At 38.8% G+C, this 22225-nt stretch overlaps 1 long non-coding RNA gene across 1 annotated transcript; it reads left to right on the top strand.

Annotated features, from left to right (window-relative positions):
* Positions 1-3350: 3350 nt before the first annotated feature.
* Positions 3351-15176, top strand: LOC139129185 (uncharacterized). Its single transcript, XR_011551540.1, has 4 exons — positions 3351-3435; positions 3746-4493; positions 14596-14732; positions 14946-15176. It is a non-coding gene; the product is annotated as an uncharacterized lncRNA (long non-coding RNA).
* Positions 15177-22225: the final 7049 nt, after the last annotated feature.

Here is a 22225-nt window from a genome sequence, read left to right as displayed (position 1 = left end):
TGCGTAGGCCTTCCGTTGATATCGACGCAACTTCCCCTCTCTCACCAGCTGCAACTGTAGTTTGGTCAGGACGGCTTCTCGATGAAGTAGTGGGATTAGCATGTAGAACTGCAGGTTGCATCGGCCGGCCTTCGAGTTGATACGACGATGCCATCCCTCGACGTCGTTGTTCGTACGGACACTGGACATAAAGACGCACCACAATGACGGCGGCCAAACACTGCCCTCGATCCACGTTGAGGCTGAGGACATCGAGTTGTTCGGGGGTGTAAAAAACTAAGTGACGGGCACCATCAAGGATGACATCTTTCTGGAGGAAATTCGCGGGATAAAGTTCTCGGCTACAGTGAATTCTAAATCGGTGGGTTCTGCGGGGCGGAGGTGTTATCGGAGTCTGTTGGCTTGGCGGATGAGATACGCTGGGTTTGGGCGACTGTGCGTTGGGCGGTCTGCTGTAATCTCGGCGTCTCTTATAAGGATGTCTTCGACGATGTTGGCGGCGGAGCGAAAGACGTCACATCTGGCTGTCTTCTTCACGTCTCGAGTAGCCCTCAGTCTGTGTGAGACACCGGGTATGGGTGGTGGCTGTGGCGATGCAGACCGGCAGTAAAGTCGTCGCCATGCTGTAACACTGATGCACGACAAGAAATGGACTTGTTCGTGCGCTTGCTGCAACCGCCACGTTATCCGGGATGATGATTTGCTGCTCTTTGCTGTATAAGTGTAACCGTAGCTGTCGACGACCACTGGTTTTCCTCGCTTCGATGCACCTTCTATTACCTCATACGTCGCTGCTACTTCTTCTTCTTCGGGTTGTACATGTTGGAGCGATTCTTCGGGGAGCGTGTCTTCTTGTATCTGCTGGGGCTGGGAAAACGAACATTCGGCATAGAAAGAGACGGGAGTGCTTTCGGCAATGGGTTCGGGGATGGGTGATGATGCTGGAGTGGGTAGTTCGGGGAACGATTGGTCGATGGCGGGTGAAACTGGAAGGGCGACTTCATCCTCTGGTGGAGTGGGTAGTTCGCGGAACGATTGGTCGATGGCGGGTGAAACTGGGAGGTCGACTTCATCATCTGGAGGAATCTGCATATCTTCTTCAGTTACTGTAGTGGGTTCTGGCACGGTGGACGCTGAACATTTCACGCATCGCCAGGGGAAATTATCAATTTCATGAAAATGACATTATTTTTTAATTTTATCCGAATTTGTAGTAATTGTCCTTGAAAGTGATTTTTTTTTCGTAAAAACCTAAAATTCTCAAAAATCTCGAATTTAAGGATTTTTTGTCATTTTTTAGTGTCATATGGTGTCAGAAGTCAAAAAAGTGATTTTTTCATAAAAACCTAAAATTTTCTAAAAATCTTGAATTTAAGGATTTTTTGTCATTTTTAGCGTCAACTCAAGTAAGTTAATGCATGGGTCTAGATCTGTTTGATTTTAAAATGAGTTACGAAGTGATTTTCAACAAGTTTTGGTTCAAATGGTTTGAAATTTCGCCACAGAGTAAATCTCGGTTGATTATAATGAATTTTTATGGTACATGTGAAAATGGGTATATGTCACGTGATCTAATGCCGTTTTCCCGCCAAAAATCATATATTGTTTATAATCACAAATTCCAACCGGTAAATATAAAATTATTCCAATTATTTGTAGTGGATGCTGTAAAACAAGACAAACGCTTGACAGTTTTTCAAATCAGTTTTTTTTTTTTTATAATTTTTGACAAATCAATCAATTTGCCAAATTTCAATCAAGTCTGACGTAGTTTGATGACAAATCACCGTTTTCGTATATTTCAGCATGTTTGATACAAGGACCCATGCATTAACACCACTTGAAAAATGGTGTCAGAAGTCAAAAAGTTATTTTGTAGCCAGAAGGGCCTTTTTCTGATGACATGGCCCAGTTCTCCTGTACGACCAAATTATTACTATGAGACAATTTTGCAAACAATCTAACATTTTCAAAATATTAACCAAATAGTAAAATTGGCGTCACCAAACATCAAAAGTAATCAGTCTACTTCAGTGAGTGGAATTCGACCAATCTCATCAAAATTAAACCATTGCACAAATGTTACGTACTTACAGATTTTACAGGTTTTCTCAACGAGATACATATACTCAAGATCATGCATGGGTGAATTTTGCCACAGTGCACAGAAATTTGCAAGAAATTTCATTTGGATTGACTTTCACAATCTTTCTACACAATTTTTACTAAGTTCATACCTTTATTAATTTTACCAATAATCTGGCAATGTTTGATATCAAACCATTTTTATATTTTGTTGAAAAATATGACAAACAAGCACTCGTGCTTCAAGACTTGAGTATATGTTTACATTTTTATGAAGTGTGGAACAGAAATTGGCAGAGAGATCGAGTTAGACGTTGCACTTCTCTTGAATTTGCTTGACTTGTACACAAATTCGCAGCCGTTTTAGTTAATTTTGTTGACCATGACAAATAATTGAAAAGTTAAGAAAATCGCTTGAAAGTTTGAATCTGTTAGGCGTACTCATCGAACGTGTAACTTGATCTCTCTATAAAATAAGTAACAATATAATTTCAACATACCTTGAACATTCGTCACAACATAGGGCATGCTGACGGGACGTCACAACTCGGTCGCAGGCAACACACAGAGCTCGGGAAACTAAAGAAGCGGCCATCATGCAAAACAAATTTAGGAATAAACGCACGGTATAAACAGTATGTAACTAGTATATCGGAACAGTAAATCAAACGCAGGTTTAGGAACTAGAATATCGAACAGTAAATCAACGCAGGTATTATGAGGAACTAGAATATCGGAACAGTAAATCAACGCAGGAGTAGATGTCTTGAGCAGTTACACTGAACTCAGAGTGACAGACCTTGGGTTCGTCTTCAGTACTTATAGCCACTTCTGCATAAATTATCACTTCACTTTTTATTGTTTATTTCTGTCGTATAATTCTGTTCATTTTGTGTACTTGTTATTATGACCGCCTTGTGACCGCCTTACATTATTGTCCCTATTGTTTTCACTTTCATCTCGCCGATTTGCTTTGCGATAATGACAGTAGCGGTACACGTCAAGCGACGTCGTCGTTTTCACACCTCTCGGCTCATTATCGCTCTCCATTGTGTAGGTCGCACAGACTTACCGCCACTCGATCTGTGAACGTGTCATTGAGCCGAGAAACTTTACGCGATTTTTGGGCCCGACTCGTACTCGTGAATCAAGTTGGCTACCATAGATTTCATTTTATTTCACTATAAATCTCCTTCATTATTATTTTGCCAAAGCATTCATGCCTTTTATTTCAGTTGGTATTCACGCCCTTTTCGATTCACATATCCAGTGAACAAGGGAAAGCGAGAAAACTGTACGCGATGTTTGGGCCAGATCAGCAGAGTTCACGAAAAGGTCACGGAACTTCTGGTGTGTCTTCGTGATTTTTACGACTCGTTGGGATTGTAGAGTGACCGTGATTTGACACTGGTTTAGAACATGGAAGATTCTAATATAATGCGGTACATGTTTCGTTTGACGTTCGCATTCTGTCTACTGTTAACTTCATATTTTGAGTGAAATAGTAGTATTTACAATGTATAGAGCAAAGAAAACAGGCGACATTGATTATAATTTATTTGTTGGCTGCGTCAAAAATCATAGACACGATGTATACAATTATGCACGTGAAAAAAAACCCATTTGTATTAAACCGGGGTGGCCGGTGTTTTTTTTAAAGAAAACTGAGGAAATTTGGATATGGGACGTCTGTTCTGGGGTCAAACAAGTTCAGCGAGACGTGCATAACATTACTGATCAAGAAAAAGTATCAAAATTTCTGTTAAAAGTTTGTCACATCATACCAACCTCGTCGGGTCCAATAATAAATTCAATTTATTATTTTCTCATGGGAAACTAACAAAAGCAATAAAATGACACCACTATTTGACAACGTGGCAAATTTATATTTATTGCGTTCTATCTTCCTGATGAGAAAAAAAACTCGACACAATAATGAAGGCATGTTTGCATTCACCGACGCGGGGTCAAGTAGACCCAGCGCTTGTAGCAAATCAAGACAAAAGTTGCCAATGTAGCTATGAAATAGATACAAGGGGGCGATGTCGCTAGTAATCGATTTCTTTGAGCAACCCGTCTAAGCTGGCCTCTGCCGCCTTAATATGCAGCGTGTTTGTGACACCGCCGCCTTGTACGCACCGTGTTTGTTGCAGGAACGTGTCGCCGCCCCATACACACTGTATTTAGTTCTCGTAAGTGTGACATCACACACTGTGTTTGTAATGTCACCCGTCGCCGCCTAATACACACTCCGTGTTGTGTGTGTATGTGTGTGAACGTGTGAAAGCATTTACTATCAGTGTGTTCTATTCAATTTTATTGTATTCTACAGCGTTCACCGGCAGCTTCTTCCAGCGTTTGGTTGTCTCAGACGTGCAGATTTCCCTGTAAGAAGACTGAAAAATATTGTAAGGGGAGATTAGTTAGACAGATAAGTATGATTTTTTAGGGTCCAATTGACTTGGGTTGGGGGTCCAATTGACTTGGGTTGGGGGTCCAATTGACTTGGGTCCAATTGACTTGGGTCCAATTGCCCAGGGGTCCAAATTTTCATACCGATGTATTGATAGTGTCTATGTCTGGGGAATACATACTTCGACACTTCGGCGAAGGCACAGTCCCTCGGGGACTGTACCCAGGGTGAAACTTTTGCTTATATGTATACAAATTTCCCTCGATGTACGATATAAACAATGAAAAAACAATACATTTAGGAATAGTTAGGTAAGAATTAAGTTCTTAAACTCTGACCTAGTATCGTTTGTACACGTGTTTCATGTCATGAAATTTGGTATACGTCTATTTATAAGATCATGCTGGACGATGCTGGACGTCTCTGTCTTTGACACTTAAGTTTCTTTTGAATCTTCATTAATGTATTGTTACGTGCAGAGAAAACGAACAAAAGGGTGAACTCAGCAGTTAACGTTTAAACAAAATTTATTACGAAAATAAAACTAATTGCTAAGTTAGGGATAGATACAAGCTTTAAAGTGTACAGACTACTTATCTCAGCTGGGACGGCAAAGCTCCAGTCTCAGAGTTGTAACAGTCAGTCGGATGAATGAACAGTCCTTTGGCTTGCAGGCTTGAAGTTGCACAAAGTCCACAGTATAAATCCAGCGTTGGCAGTGAAGGTCTTGAAAAGTCTTGAGAATGACTACTGCTGGAGTTTAGTAACACACAAGAGACACGATCCCAAAAGTCTGACTGGAAGCTGAGCACGTCCCTTTTATAAAGGCATATAAGAACAATCTAGAACTTTTATTGACATGCTAATTACTGTTCTAAAATTATCTCTCTTACACAACTAATCAACTTTCCAGAACATTCCAAACATGACTAATTGAATTCAAGGTGGATGAGTGTGGGGGAAATGACCTACATAACACACCCCCTCTTCAAAAAAAAGAAAATTTTTCAAAGAAAAATCTTTCTTTTGCAAATGTAATCTTGAAAAAGATTTAAGTACTCAATTTTTTTTCTTACTCTAAAGTAAAACTTCTTGAAAGTGAACAACAATAAACTCTAAATACGAGAGAGACAGTCTGCAATTAAATTGTCTCTGCCTTGGATATGTCTAATGTCAAGATTAAACTCCTGTAACATTAAACTCCATCTTAGCAATCTCTGATTTTTGCCTTTAAATTTCTGCAGAAAAACAAGAGGGTTGTGATCAATATAAACACTATTGGCTGATTTGAAGAAGTAACATAAACTTCAAAATGCTGTAAAGCTAATATCAAAGATAAACACTCTTTTTCAATTGTAGAGTAGTTTCTCTGGGATTTGTTAAATTTGCGTGAAAAATAGCAAACAGGATGATCTACACCATGACTATCCTCTTGCAATAAAACAGCACCAGCAGCCGTATCACTAGCATCTACAGCTAATTTGAATGGCAAAGTGAAATCTGGTGCAGACAACACTGGGGCACTTTGCAGTATGGCTTTAAGTGTATCAAATGCCTGTTGGCATTGCTCTGACCAAACAAACTTTACTTTCTTTTTAAGTAAGTTAGTCAAAGGCTCAGTAATTGCGGAGAAATTTGGACAGAATTTTCTGTAGTAACCAGCCATACCGAGAAAGCGCATCAGTTGTCGTTTGCAGTATGGTATGGGAAAACTTGAAATGGCACTGATTTTGGCATCAACAGGTTTACCTCACCCTGTCCTACAGTATGTCCGAGGTAAGTTACCCTTGCCCAACCAAACTCAGATTTGGCAAGGTTGACAGTCAACATTGCTTTGCTCAGTCTCTCAAAGAACTTCCGCATGAGCTTGATGTGTTCCTCCCAGGTGTCACTATACAGGACGACGTCGTCAACGTAGGCTGCACACCCGTCTAGCCCGGATATGACGTCGTTGATCATCCGTTGGAACGTTGCCGGAGAGTTCTTCATTCCGAATGGCATCACCTTGTACTGGAACAATCCGTCTGGTGTAACAAAGGCGGATATTTCACGAGCACGAGCCGTCAGAGGGACTTGCCAAAATCCCTTCAGTAGGTCAAATTTCGTCACATACTTGGCTTTTCCCACTCGGTCGATGCAGTCATCAATCCTCGGGATTGGGAAAGTGTCTGTCTTTGTTAAAGTGTTGACCTTCCTAAAGTCTGTGCACATACGATAACTGTGATCTGATTTGGGAACAAGTATGCACGGCGAACTCCAGTTACTTTTACTGGGTTCAATAAAGTCATTGTCCAGCAGGTATTTGACTTCTTCCTGGAGATATTTCGCTTTTGTTGGATTCAGTCTGTATGGATGTTGTTTTACAGGCTTACTGTCCCCAACATCAACGTCGTGATAGATGACGTTTGTCCTCGTTGGAACATCTTGAAACAGGTGTTTATATTCATGGAGCAGTTCTTTCACCTGTTGTTGTTGTTCTGGCTGGAGGTGTGCCAACTTTGTAGACTCCAGCTTCTCCAGGATTTCTGAGTTCTGAAGCTTGACCGAGCCCAGCTTTGAGTTTAGAGTATTTTCACTCAAGTCAGTTTCAGTATCACTATCTTCATAATGTTTTGAACTGACTGCACTGACAGGCTGAGTTACAGTAGGATTATCCCTATCCAAATATGGCTTAAGCATATTTATGTGACATAGCTGTTTTTGTTTTCGCCTGTCAGGTGTTATTATGATGTAATTTAAATCACTCAATTTCTTATCAATTAGGTATGGCCCAAAGTAACGAGCATGGAGTGGTTTGCCAGGAACCGGAAGTAGAACAAGAACTTTTTGACCTGGTTCAAACTTCCGTTTTGAGGTGTTTTTATCATATTTGGTTTTCATTGACTGCTGAGATGACTCAAGATTTTCTCTGGCTAATTCACATGCTTTAGAGAGTTTTGTACGAAAATCTGACACATATTGCAAAATATTCAGACAATCATCATCGTCTGCTAGGAATTTCTCTTTAACGAGCTTAAGTGGGCCACGGACTGTATGTCCAAATACAAGCTCAAATGGGCTAAAACCAAGAGACTCCTGAATTGACTCTCTAACAGCAAAGAGCAAAAAATGAATTCCTTCATCCCACTGTTTCTCTGTGTCAAAACAGTAGGTCCTAATCATGTTTTTCAAAGTTTGATGAAATCGCTCAAGAGCACCCTGACTTTCTGGATGATAGGCGGATGACCTGTACTGTTTAATGCCTAGCTGATCCATTACTTGTTGAAAAATACCAGACATAAAGTTGGAGCCTTGATCGGACTGGACACATTTAGGGAGGCCAAATAAAGTGAAAAATTTGACTAAAGCTTTCACTATAGTCTTTGTCTTTATATTTCTCAGTGGTATGGCTTCTGGGAACCGAGTTGATGTACACATTATTGTCAGCATGTACTCATTTCCTGATCTTGTTTTGGTAGGGGCCCAACACAGTCTATTAGTATCCTACTAAATGGTTCTTGAAATGCAGGAATTGGCTGTAAAGGGGCCTTTGGAATGGTCTGATTTGGCTTTCCTACCATTTGACATGTGTGACAAGTTTTACAGAAATGTGCTACATCCTGCCTGAGATTAGGCCAATAAAAGTGACTGAGAATTTTATGATAAGTTTTCCTGACTCCTAAGTGACCAGCCCAGGGAGTTTCATGGGCCAGGCGCAATATTTCAGCACGGTAGGGCTTTGGAACCACAATTTGATGTTTTATAGCCCAATCGTCTGGAGGTCTCCATTTACGCATGAGAATACCAGACTTTGTATAATAGGAAACAGAGCTATCTGAAGTTTTACCTTCATCATCTACCCTGTCAAACAAAGACAAAATATCTGGGTCTTTGTGTTGTTCTGCAATGAGATTTGATCTAGAAAATGTCTGACTTTGGTCAGCAGAAGTTTTACTGGAAGTTTCAAATCCACGAGGGATAACGGAATGATCCGTGTCAAACACCTGACTGAGAAAGGTGTCATTTAAGTCAACATCTGTGACATTATTTTTGAGAGTATTTTGATTCTCGGAAGTTTTCTTTGACATGGCTCGAGTAATGGCACATGAAGGAAATAAATCGGGTATCTCTTGTTCAATTGGCTCTGGATCCTGATCTAAACTAGGATTATCAGTCACAAGTGGATTAGTAATGACCTTGTCCCCAGCAAGGTCGTTTCCAAGAAGAAGGTGAATCCCTTCAAAAGGCAAAAAAGGCCTAATACCTAAAGCCACAGGTCCAGAAACAAAGTCCGAAGACAATAGACATTATGGAGAGGAACAGGAATGTAGTCATTACAATCTACCCCCTTAATAAGAACTTTAGAACCTGAAAATGACTTTTCAGAAAATGGCAGGGTATCTGCCAACAAAAGAGACTGGGAAGCCCCGGTATCTCTTAAATTTTGACAGGGTAGCGGAAGAGAAATCACTAGAAAGTGATATAAAACCATTATGAATAAATGGCTCGAAAATACCCATAATGCTATCTTGTGAAGAATTGACCTTGACCTCATTAATTGGGGATAAGAGGGGTTTAACCTCAGAAAATGTGTTGCACACATTATTAGACTCTAATCGAGTTGATGAAGAAATAAAGCCGGTGGGCTTAGATCCACTTTGACTACTTTGACCTTCACGGTTTCTTTTCAATTTGAAACAATCTGACATTAAATGGCCGTCTTTCTTACAATAATTACAAGAAAGTGTACCGAACTGTTTGTCAGAAGGAGATTGAGACTTGGGATCTGATGATGTGGGAGTGTTACTTGAACTCTGTGAACTGTTGTCATTTGATTTTCTATTCTCCTTTGAAAAATTCTTGGATGAAAAGGAGGAGTTAAATTTACCTGCATTGTTTCTGTATGAAAAGGACTGGGATGGTTTGCTGAGAAATGAAGATTTGTGGGTCAATGAATAATCATCGGCCAAACGTGCAGCAACCTCAAATGTATTTGCCTTTTGTTCATTGATAACGTCTTGATGTCACTCCGGATGCACCTTTTAAATTCCTCAATCAAAACAAGCTGTCGTAATTTGTCATAATTCTGACTGACCTTTTCCGAAGAACCCAACGATCAAACAGTTGTTCTTTTGTTCGAGCAAATTCAACATAAGTTTGATCCTTCACCTTCTCACAATCCCTAAATTTCTGACGGTAAGCTTCAGGCACCAACTCATAGCCCTTGAGAATTAATTCCTTCACAGAATCATAATCTGAAGCCTGCTCTACTGACAACTGAATGTAAATTTCTCTGGCTTTACCCACCAAAGCACTCTGCAAAAGCATAGACCAGGACTCCTTAGGCCAATTCAGACTCTGAGCAATTTTCTCAAAATGGAGAAAATATTTGTCAACATCCTTTTCTTGGAAGGGGGAACTAACCTGAAATGCTTAGTGATGTCAAAATTGTCTGAAGGGAAGAATTTTCCTGACTGTCCAAGCTCTAAACGTTTTATTTCTACATGTAATCGATGTTCTTCTTATTGTAATTCTTTTTCTCTCTGTCTTTCTTCCATTTCTAATCTTTCCTGCCTTTCTTTTTCTTTCTGTCTTTCTTCCATTTGCAATTCTTTTTCTTTCATTTCCTTTTCTAATTCCAATTTCTTAAGCTCCAAATCTGCCTGTCTCTCTTTTTCCATTTGTAATTCTTTTTCTCTCATTTGTAATTCTAGTTTCTTGATCTCCAAATTTGTCTGCATTTCTAATTCTAATTTTCTGAGTTCAGAGGTAGACTTGGGCTCATAATCTTTCAGGGTGGATTCCTCAAATTGGCCTAAATCAACTAGATGTTTGGCAATACGGTACTGTATTTCCCTCTTGCGCATAGATCTTTTAACTTCTACTTTAAGGAAATTTGCCAGTGCTATGAGGTTGTCTTTTCTGAGGGAATTAAATGTGTCCTGATCAAGGTCATCCATAAATTCGTCTGGTTTAAATTCCGCCATGATTAAATTTCGCTGAGTTCACAGTATACAGTAGTTTTAAAAAGGCTGGCAAAATGTTGTCAAACGGCTCAAAATGTTCGTATCCCGGACAAGCCCCCAATTTGTTACGTGCAGAGAAAACGAACAAAAGGGTGAACTCAGCAGTTAACGTTTAAACAAAATTTATTACGAAAATAAAACTAATTGCTAAGTTAGGGATAGGATACAAGCTTTAAAGTGTACAGACTACTTATCTCAGCTGGGACGGCAAAGCTCCAGTCTCAGAGTTGTAACAGTCAGTCGGATGAATGAACAGTCCTTTGGCTTGCAGGCTTGAATCTGCACAAAGTCCACAGTATAAATCCAGCGTTGGCAGTGAAGGTCTTGAAAAGTCTTGAGAATGACTACTGCTGGAGTTTAGTAACACACAAGAGACACGATCCCAAAAGTCTGACTGGAAGCTGAGCACGTCCCTTTTATAAAGGCATATAAGAACAATCTAGAACTTTTATTGACATGCTAATTACTGTTCTAAAATTATCTCTCTTACACAACTAATCAACTTTCCAGAACATTCCAAACATGACTAATTGAATTCAAGGTTGTGATGAGTGTGGGGGAAATGACCTACATAACAATATTTTGACATTTATTCAACGTTACCCGTAAATATTTTGCTGGCATATTGTAAGGCGAAATCCAAATCAATGATTGATTTACAATATTTCATTGAAGTTCTACATGAAATTTTACAACACAAACATGTATACAATATTTTCAGTTATCTTTCTGTAGCTGTGGATCACTGGAAGCGTTGCCCCCCCCCCCCCCCCCCCCCCATCTAAAAGTAATTTAGATTCACAGATATAGTAGTAAACTAGTTTTCATGTCACATGTAGTTAAAATCACCAAACATAATCGCTGGGACTTTTTCCTTTACATTCCTTTTTTTTTGCTCACGTGTGTACACACGTGGGCATATGTCGCAGCGATGTCTGTCTGTCTGTGTGTCTGTCTGTTGGTCCATTTTCTCAAAAACGGCTGAACGTATTTCAGTCAAATTTGGTAGACATCTTCAGAATTCAAATGGCTAGAACTGAAAAGGTTTTGGTGGGCGTGGCTTGCATATTAATAAAGTTATCACAGTTTTAATTTTTCTGATACATGGTAGTCTATGGGAAGCCGGTATCTGTGGTTTGAGGGCGCTATCCCCACGTTACACTCTGGCTAGACGATGCTGAAATTAGACTCGGTTTCGGATTCGGTTTCGGATTCGGTTTCGGATTCTAGAGACTGAAAGAAATTTTATATTTTCAGCCAATTGTTACACTGTGGAATACTGGATTTTCCTTACTTTCCCTGGACCCTTTTTTCAGCTAAAATAATATCTAATCACACTAAACAAAGTGAAAATATGTATATAGGGATAACTTGGCAATACAAATTTTTTGACAAAATGTCATGTGATCTCGATGACCTTTGACCTTAAATATGAGTATATGTCCATAACTCAGTAACCACAAGTGCTACACCCTTCATATTTGGTATGATGGGAGACCTTATGACATCACATCCTGTACCTTATTAATTATGTGCATATCTAATTCTGAGCCAGCAAATAGAGCTAGAGGTCTGATTTTTGGTATATAGGTATAACTTCGCAATACAATTTTTTTGACAAAATGTCATGTGACCCCAATGACCTTTGACCTCAAATATACATATATTGGCCATAACTCAGTAACCCCAAGTGCTACACCCTTCATATTTGGTATGATGGGAGACCTTATGACACTACATCCTGTACCTCATTAATTATGCGCATATCTAATTCTGAGCCAGCCAATAGAGCTAGAGGTCTGATTTTTGGAATATAGGGATAACTTAGCAATATAATTTTTTTGACAAAATGTCATGTGACCTCGGTGACCTTTGACCTCAAATATACATATTTGTCCATAACTCAGTAACCACAAGTGCTACAGCCTTCATGTATGGTATGATGGGACAGCTTATGACGCCACATATTGCACCTCATTAATTATGTGCATATCTAATTTTGAGCGCGCCAATAGAGCTAGAGGTCTGATTTTTGGTATATAGGGATACCTTAGCAATACAATTTTTTTGACAAAATTTACGTGACCTCGGTGACCTTTGACCTCAAATATACATATTTGTCCATAACTCAGTAACCACAAGTGCTACAGCCTTCATGTATGGTATGATGAAACACCTTATGATGCCACATATTGTACCTCATTAATTATGCGCATATCAAATTTTGAGCGAGCGAATAGAGCTAGAGGTCTGATTTTTGGTATATAGGGATAACTTAGCAATACAATTTTTTTGACAAAATGTCACGTGACCTCGGTGACCTTTGACCTCCAATATACATATTTTTCCATAACTCGGTAACCACAAGTGCTACACCCTTCATGTTTGGTATGATGGGACACGTTATGACGCCACATACTGTACCTCAATAATTATGCGCATATCTCATTCTGAGCGAGCCAATAGAGCTGGATGTCTGATTTTTGGTATATAGGGATAACTATAGGAGAGAAATTTTTTGACCAAATGTCATGTGACCTTGATGACCTTTTACCTAAAATATATGTTTATGTCAATAAATAAGTAACCACAAGTGCTATGTCCTTTGTATTTAGTAGGATGGAGACCTTATGACAACACACGCTTTACCTCATTAATTATGTACACATCTAATTCTGGGCAAGCGAATAGAGCTAGAGATCTGATTTTTTGGCATATAGGGATTAATTAGGAATATAATTTTTTTTGAAAATGTCATGTGACCTTGATGACCTTTGACCTTTATTATACATATATATATGCATATTTCAGTAACCACAAGTTCTATACCCTCCAATTTTGATAGGATATTAGACCTTAAGATGTCACATCTTGTACCTCATTTATAATGCGCATATGTATTTCTTGGCTGGCCAATACTGCTAGAGGTCTGATCTTTTTTTCCCGATTTAGAACCGTAACTTAGACATGCCTCATGTGTTTCACATTGGGAACAACGACATAGACCTATGTGCCCATAGATCTCAACATATACACTCCAATGATACTTCTTAATGACCACATTTTCCTGCCCCATCAAGACTAGTACTCCTATTACAAGTGGGGACTATGTCATTGTAAATGACTTGTTGAGTTAATGGTTATCACAGTATTCGATATATCTAATTCTGTATTTTTTCCATTTTATATTCTGAATAATTACATTAAACATATTTCACTGTCTCCGGTACATTTCATTTAAGTATTTTCACTTCATGCACTTTATCCCTTTCACACATGTTCAAATATCTGACCAGAGAACAAACACTAAATAGTCCAGGATGGGAGCTACAGTGTCATTGACGCTATTTTTACTTCAGCCAATTCCTAATTTGCATATTAAATGAATTTTCATACTTAGGGATATTCATCTGAATTGACTTGATCAAAATTGATGTAACTTGCTATGTACATTTCAGACACTGTAAGACAATATTATTGAAAGTCATTAATCATTTTCTCTTCAGCAATTCCTAATTTGCATGTTAATGGACTTTCCTAATTAGAGATATATATCTGAATTGACTTGACCAAAGTTGACAAAACTTGCTACATATATTGCAGATACCATGATACAACATTATTGACAATCATTAAGCATTTTTACTTAAGTCAATTCCTAATTTACATATTTAATGAACTTTGCTTATTAGGGAAAAATACTGGGATTTACTTGATCAAAGTTGGCAAAACATGACAACATTGATGATTATACCTGGTTAAACAATATCGAAAGTCATTTCACATTTTCATGTCAGCTAATTTACAATTTGCATATCTAATGAGCTTGAAGGACTTGGCCAACGGTAATTACACTTGCTATATAAATGACAGCAGTCAAGAACTTTAATATTTTTATTTCAGCTAATTACATATTTGTATACTTCATGACCTTTGAGAATAATCAGCGGTGATTATTGTTCATTATGTTGATCATAATACTTTCAATGAAGTTGCAAACATGTGGCAAAGGTTCAAATTTACACATAACTGTATGAAACACGTGAGCATTTTCAGTTCATATCTGGTTCCATTGCATTTTCTTACTTGTAGCTGGAAGTGACGACATGTCTTTGTGGCAACAGATGCTGAGAAAAAGCAATGCTGATGACAACTCTACATCACCAATCTCATAAACCCACATTGGTCCCAAAAGAGTAACCAAGATGGCCAAGGCCAACTATATAAGTGTAAGTACTGTTTGAAATATCTTTACAATTTAGTGACCTGGATTCCATTTCATGATATGTGCAAAACTAATTGTGAAAGGCATGTCAAGGCAGTTGCAACTACATACTGTATCAGATTGTTCTCTTGGCATTTTGTCTACTGTACTGTACTGTACTGGTATATTGTGATTGCATTAATGTTTCTTTTCTTGTTTTTCTTTTTTTTTGTTTCAGCCCTTTCTGTAGTCTACGGAAAGTAAACCAAGACACTGAACAATCAACTGGATCAAAAGTAACTGTTCCCAATATATGGTTGGATATGCCAACACTTTGTTATGAAGATGCCATGGATTAAGGGAGATATCCTGTGAAAGAACTGTTGATGAACTTGTGATTTCTTTTGTTTTGAGTCATTTGTTAGCATTTCCATCTGCAATAAATGTAAGGTAGGAATTCAATGAAAAATCTGGTAAGATTTTCTTTTGTTTGTGAATGTGTGTGAGTGTTTGTACCTGTGGCTACATTCTGAAAACTTACATGAGCACAAGAATGAGTAGCTACAGTGTGAGTGGTCGTGGCAAAGTGTGAAGGGTAGGGGTATGCTACTGGGGGTGGGGCTACCCATAGGGTCAGCTTCAATAGCGGTATGTATACCGTAAATCCTGTTTGTGGCAAGTATACCGCAAAAAAATTCTGCAAAGCCTAAACTTTTGTGGCAAACATACCAGGACATGCATGAGTGTCGTGGTAAGCATACCACAATATGTGCGCCGCAAAATCCATCAACATGCGAAAATCTCAAGCTATGCGTAAGCTTACCACAACATGTTGTGGTAAACTTACCGGGCAATTATGAAGACTTTACCAGAACTGTTCGCCGCAAGGCTTTAATTTTCGTAAGGGTAAGTCCAAAGATGTACTTTGGATTGTGGGTAGGGTCGTTCAAATACCGGCCTGGTGATGAGGGAAGTAAGTTTTAAGTCTGACAGTGCACTTCGGTTTGCAGGAGGGATAATTCAAATAGAGGCCTGGTGATTGGAGGGGTAAATTTCAAGACTGACAGACAGACAGTCCACTATGGATTGTGGGAAGGGTAATTCAAATAGAGGCCTGGTGATCGGAGGGGTAAATTTCAAGACTGACAGACAGACAGTCCACTATGGATTGTGGGAAGGGTAATTCAAAGAGAGGTATGGTGATGAGAGAGGAAAGTTTTAAGTCCAATGATGTACTTTGGATTGTGGGTAGGGTAATTCAAATAGAGGCCTGGTGATGAGAGAGGTAAGTTTTATTCTGACAGTCCACTTTGGACTGTGGGAAGGGTAATTCAAATACAGGCCTGGTGATCGGATGGGTAAGTTTCAAGTCTGACAGACTGACAATCCACTATGGATTGTGGGTATGGTAATTAAAATTGAGGTGCGTTGATGTATGAGGTAAGTTTTAAGTCCAACGATGTACTTAGGATTGTGGGTAGGGTAATTCAAATAGAGGCTTGGTGATGAGAGAGGAAAGTTTTAAGTCTGACGGACTAGTACTGATATTCCACTTTGGATTGCGGGTAGGGTAATTCAAATATAGGCCTGGTGATGACAGGGGTTAGTTTTAAGTCTGACAGTCCACTTTGGAAAGTGGGAAGGGTAATTTAAATACAGGCCTGGTGATGAGAGAGGTTAGTTTTAAGTCTGAGAAACTGACAGTCCACTTTGGAAAGTGGGAAGGGTAATTTAAATACAGGCCTGGTGATGAGAGAGGTTAGTTTTAAGTCTGAGAAACTGACAGTCCACTTTGGATTGTGGGTATGGTAATTCAAAGAGGCCTGGTGCATTATGAGAGAGGTAAGTTTTAAGTCTGAGAGTGCACTTTGGATTGTGGGAAGGGTAATTCAAATAGAGGCCTGGTGATGAGAGAGGTAAGTTTTGAGTTTGTTAATTCACTTTAAATTCTGAATCTGTAACTTTTCAAAATAAAATCTGGATACTTTCATGCTTCAAATTTAGTAAGTACTTTAAAAGATGTATTGTATTGTATTCCTAAGTAATGCTTTTTCAATGTGAGTTGAGGTCATCAAGCCAATGACAGCATATTTTAAATGAAGGGATAAGTGCAAAAAATGCTCACAACTGACCATTTTAGCTTTTATTTTATAATTATTTTTAATATTCTGATTTCAAATCAAACCAACTAAAGTTAAAGTTTATCTCATATTATGTTATAGCTTTGTCAATACCAGTGAATTTTGTGACGTCATATCCATAAATATAATGTATTCCATTATTCAGCATTGCGGCCCCACAGCGAGCAAGTTTTTTTTTTGGAAAACGAAAAAAGGACTGCGCATTTAAGAGGAGGGAAATATCGGATAAACCATGTAATACACAAAACATAAATCTTGATAATGGTGCACAATATTGATAATAATATCTTACTGTACGTACGATTTATCACATTTTTTGAGTCCTCACGTACGCACTTGTCGTCTGTCTGGTAGCGCTCAGCATGAAGTCCCCGTCCGATAGGCCGTGTACATTTGCAAACTCCTATAGATGATACTGGGTTTGACACATGGCATATTATGTATGCCAGTGGCCATGTAAACGATGCAAGCGTGAAAGGCTACTCGAACCAGCTGTAAACGGGCCAACAACGGCAGCTTGCTGTCATCGACCTTGACCGGAAGTGTTTACGGATATACTACGGAGCCATTCAAAGTCTCAGTCCAAGGTCAGCTACTACCAACAATCATGATGACCGTGGACTCGTGATCTAACATCTCGGCCACCTAATTCTGATGCACTGACTGTAATCGGAGACAATTTAACTTTCATTCATCGTTTTTTTTCCCCATGTCTGTGATTTTACCTTGCCTTGGTTCTCAATATAGCAACGGTACTGAAACCCTCCAGTATTTGTAAACTGTACCTTTCAAGCACCCGTTTACGTCAAGTTCTGTCGTTCGCCGAAATAAAATAGCTCTTCTCAAGAAGCCATCGAAAATTAAATTTATAGACACATTATTATTGAAATATAAACATTTGAATAACAATGTTGAAATCTGTTGATATCGTTTGCAATGAATGCTTTACTACTAGCAACATAATAATGATCGTATTGATCAGCTGATACCATACCATGGCATGCAGCTCGCTGATCATTATACTGATGTCGATGCATGAACATTCTGTTTTCTTCTTCTCTGGCATTTCACCGAGTCTACTTTTTGAATGGCATGATATTTAAAGTTGATGTTTCAAGTTTGATATAGACGGAGGGATGCGGTTACTTTTCATTTCCTTCGAAAATACATCGTTTTTCAATTCAAAATGAACCGTGAAAGTGCTGGTCATTTTTTGTGCTGAACGTGCGTGTTCAGTGCAGTGCACTGTGCAGTGTGGAGTCAGGCCGATCATGCTGGACGACGCTCACGGGCTTCAAACTCAGTTTAAATTCCTTTTTATTCGTTTTCTACAACTACAAATTCACTGGCATTGCCAAAACTATAAAATAATAGCAATAATGCACCCCCTCCCAGCCCATCAAACTTTGCACTCCATAATGTACTCGGCTTTGCCTCGTACATTATGTCGTGCAAAGTTTGCTTTCGTCCATTATGGGCCGGGAGGGGGTGCATTATTGCTTAATTACAGCCACAGAAAGTTTTAAAATATTGTTGAAGAATACAAAATCTAGATATTTAGCAATAAAACAATTTGTGGCTTGCAAGCCTTAACTTGTAACTATTGTTAAGCTGCATCAATTTACAAATCATCAATAACACAAATCATCCAAAAAGATATGTTTAATATTTTCATATACTTTTCGCACAACATTATACAATTACTGTAAGGAACTCAAGAAGCAAATTTAAAAGTGATCAGATCATTATATTATGAAAAAAAATCTAACCAAAATTGAGAGAAAAAATCCCCAAAATACATAATTTAGTTCTTTCCACATCGGTGCAGGTTTCAAGCATATCTGTAAGGCCCTATAAATTTAAATTTTAATGCCTTTGGACTTGCTATTTCAGAGAAACAAGTTCCTAAGGGCCGAAAAAGACAAAAATTGCATCAAATTAGGTAAATTTGCTTATATTGTCATAATTTGTCACAAGATCTTGCAAATGGGCATACTTGTTTATGATTTGAAATGTATTAAGAGTCAGAGTGGATGACAAATTTATTAGGGCACCAGATTGGGATATTTATGCTAAATATCCTAACTCCTAGAAATATACCACCAAACGTGACTTCAGAAAATTATACTTTCTCAAATTTTGAAAACACTGAATTCAAAGATGGAAGATCAAGCAGGGATCATAAAAACAACCTATTTTTAGGTTTTGAAACGAGATGACATAAACTGATTTATAATTTGATCAGAGTTTATTCTATGATGCGCCATTGCGCAATAAATTCTCGAATGACCCTCATTTCTACATTTGATGCGCCACTACAGGCGCAACATTCTATTAATGGGTCGACCACGCAAAGTTCACGAAGTTCGTGATTCGGGTACCTCCCCGAAGGCTCCCCGAAGGCCATTACATCAGTCATGCCTGACATGTAAAACAATTCAGTTACCCATCGACCTTTGCAATGAATACCCACTACAGCATATATGATGGTACATAGGAAGCTGGGTAGAATTAAAGGACTGATGTAGGGGCAACGGTGTATTGGAGCGGTGCACATGTGGCATGGCGATGAACGCAACGGCACTGGCCGCAGCGTAATGGTCAAAAGCTAGTCGACACTCGGATTTTTAAATGTAACGGCAGTATAGTTGGTGAACCAAGGATGATCGGGCAGTCCCTTTAATTGAAGCGTTTGCAACGTCTACCGTCCATACTAACGAAATGTTGAACACTGCAAGGAAAGCATCCATCCCATGCTTGGCCGGCCAGATCATCGTCTTGAAGAGAAACATTTTAGGTCGGACATATCTCGTTTTCCAGAGTAGCCAGGTCTATGCATATAAGAACATGGAGGGGGGAAGGGAAGGAGCCTTCACGTCTATTGTCTCCTTTGAGCACAGGGGACACGTGCTTGTTGTTTATTTGTGTCTGTTTGTTTGTGTGTATGTTTGTGTTTGTTTATTTATTTTTAATAAAATAACAGCGAAAAGCTGTTTTGTTAATATTTGTCAATAAAGAGCAGTTTATTTATTATTTGTTTGTTTATTTATTTGTTTGTTTGTTTGTTGGTACGTATTTCCGATGGTTAGGGTTAGGCTTAAGTTAGGGTTAGGGTTAGGCTTAAGTTAGGGTTAGGGTTAGGGTTAGGGTTAGGCTTAAGTTAGGGTTAGGGTTAGGCTTATTCACTCCCTCTATATATAAGGGAGTGAATAAGTCTAACCCTAACCCTAACCCTAACTTAAGCCTAACCCTAACCCTAACCCTAACCCTAACTTAAGCCTAACCCTAACCCTAACCATCGGAAATACGTATCAACAAACAAACAAACAAACAAATAAATAAACAAACAAATAAACTGCTCTTTATTGACAAATATTAACAAAACAGCTTTTCGCTGTTATTTATTAAAAATAACAACTAAACAAACACAAACATACACACAAACAAACAGACACAAACAAACGACAAGCACGTGTCCCCTGTGCTTTGAGGGAGATGAAACATGCCGCTGTTTGCCAAGCAAACAATAACGCATTATCCCGGCTAATCTACAGGCGTGATGTTTCCTGGGTAGTTTCTATATGCTATGTTCCGACATTCTCTTCCGTAGCGTATCTAATTTGTCTCAAATGTAGAAATTCTCGTTCTTATTACCTCAGCATGTTTTAGATCAGGGGGTTCTAACAGTAAAATGTAAATACCTTCACTCAAAAGTAAAAAATGTTCCAAATAATCTGCAGGCAATATTCCAATAAGACATATGGAATAGAATAAAATAGTGATCTTACTTCATCGGCTTCCAGTACTTGATATGTTCCAAACTGCATGGACAGCGTGTTATTTCATTTGTTGGTTTGATATTCAACAAACTCTTGCTGACAATATCTAATTTGTCTCCAATGTAGAAATCCTCGTTCTTATTACCTGTTAAAACCACTATCTAAGTAGTAGCTTTGCTACCCCCTGACAAATGGCATGCATGTAATCTATAGCGGTACCTGAAATAATATTATATTTAATTATCCATGACAACCATGATGGCCCCTTAACCCCATCTTTGACAATCCCTTGATCTATGGCTTCTCTGGCATCTAAAACTGTGTTGTCATGAGTTCGTAGTGGCCCCTTTGCATTGACTTCAGAAAATGGGAATGCATGGACATGACCCCTCAAACCTTTAACTGCAGTCTCCCCTGGTTGTTTGCATTTTGGGCAGCCATATTTCAATGAACTGTGTGAAATTCTGCACCATACATTTTGCTGGCATATCAAAAGTCCCCATCAATAACATTCCTTTTACACAGATTTTTTCCCCAGATTCTGGTAAAGTAACTTGAATTCCTGTGAATATAATAATTCGATGGCCGAGTGAAAGGCCTTTAGAAAGGTGGTCATATCTGGCTTTTGGCTACCAAACCAAACACCGGCAAGGATCATATTATCCCTATGTGTTCGCCCTTTGAAAGGGAGCTCATTAATTATTAGATAAATGGGCCAGAAGTGATTAGGCTACTGAAGAGAACGTTGGAACGTAGCGTAACTACACTAAAGAAACTACCCAGAAAACATCACGCCTGTGGGGTAATCCCATATTATGTATTATGCCAGTTCGGATACATTCGATGTTCTTCGGGAATAGTTGGATAGAAAGTACGCATGTGCTGAAACAAGTATGGTGTCTTCTGCGAACAAACATGTAATGACCAAAGTAGGCGATCTGATCGACGATATTTCTACAGAATGGAAAGATCTGGCGTTGATTGAAGATGAACGCGACACTTCGCATCAACAACTATAATTTTGTTTATGTAATGGCGAAGAAATTAGTAGCCTGATTGCCTGTGACAATGACAACTGCACCGTCGAATGGTTTCACTATGAGTGTGTAGGGTTGACAACCGCAACTATTCCGAAAGGTCGATGGATATGTCCAAAATGTTCTGGTAGATGTATTTTGATAGTTACACACTTATTGCTGTTCGTGGGAGTTTTGTATTTTTATATCACGCTCAATTAATCACTTTTTCCTTGGTATTGCTTTCATGACACGAAAGAGCGTGATCAGTCAGTGGAGAAAGCCGCAGCATGATGCCACAGCACAAGAACTTCAAGTGCAGATGTCAAAAGCCACGTCAACGGCCTTTCGATCGTTTCAATTTCATTCATTACATTGAATCGCTTTAAACTTATGGATTGTCTTTGTTTAAGGTCTGAACGCATAGACACAACTACTAAAATATAGCCATGTAAGTTGGAAAAGCTAGATCAGTATGTTTTGATGTGAGCTAGCAGACATGATTCATTTGAAGTTTCGTAATGTGGATTTACTCTTCTACAGGGCAAGACACGAACAGCGCATGTGCGAATACAAGTAAAA

The sequence above is a fragment of the Ptychodera flava genome, unplaced genomic scaffold, assembly GCF_041260155.1.
Source record: "Ptychodera flava strain L36383 unplaced genomic scaffold, AS_Pfla_20210202 Scaffold_97__1_contigs__length_338755_pilon, whole genome shotgun sequence".
Classification (NCBI taxonomy): Eukaryota; Metazoa; Hemichordata; class Enteropneusta; family Ptychoderidae; genus Ptychodera; species Ptychodera flava.
Note: the sequence above shows the minus strand (reverse complement) of the source record. Positions and strands in the feature narration are given on the sequence as shown.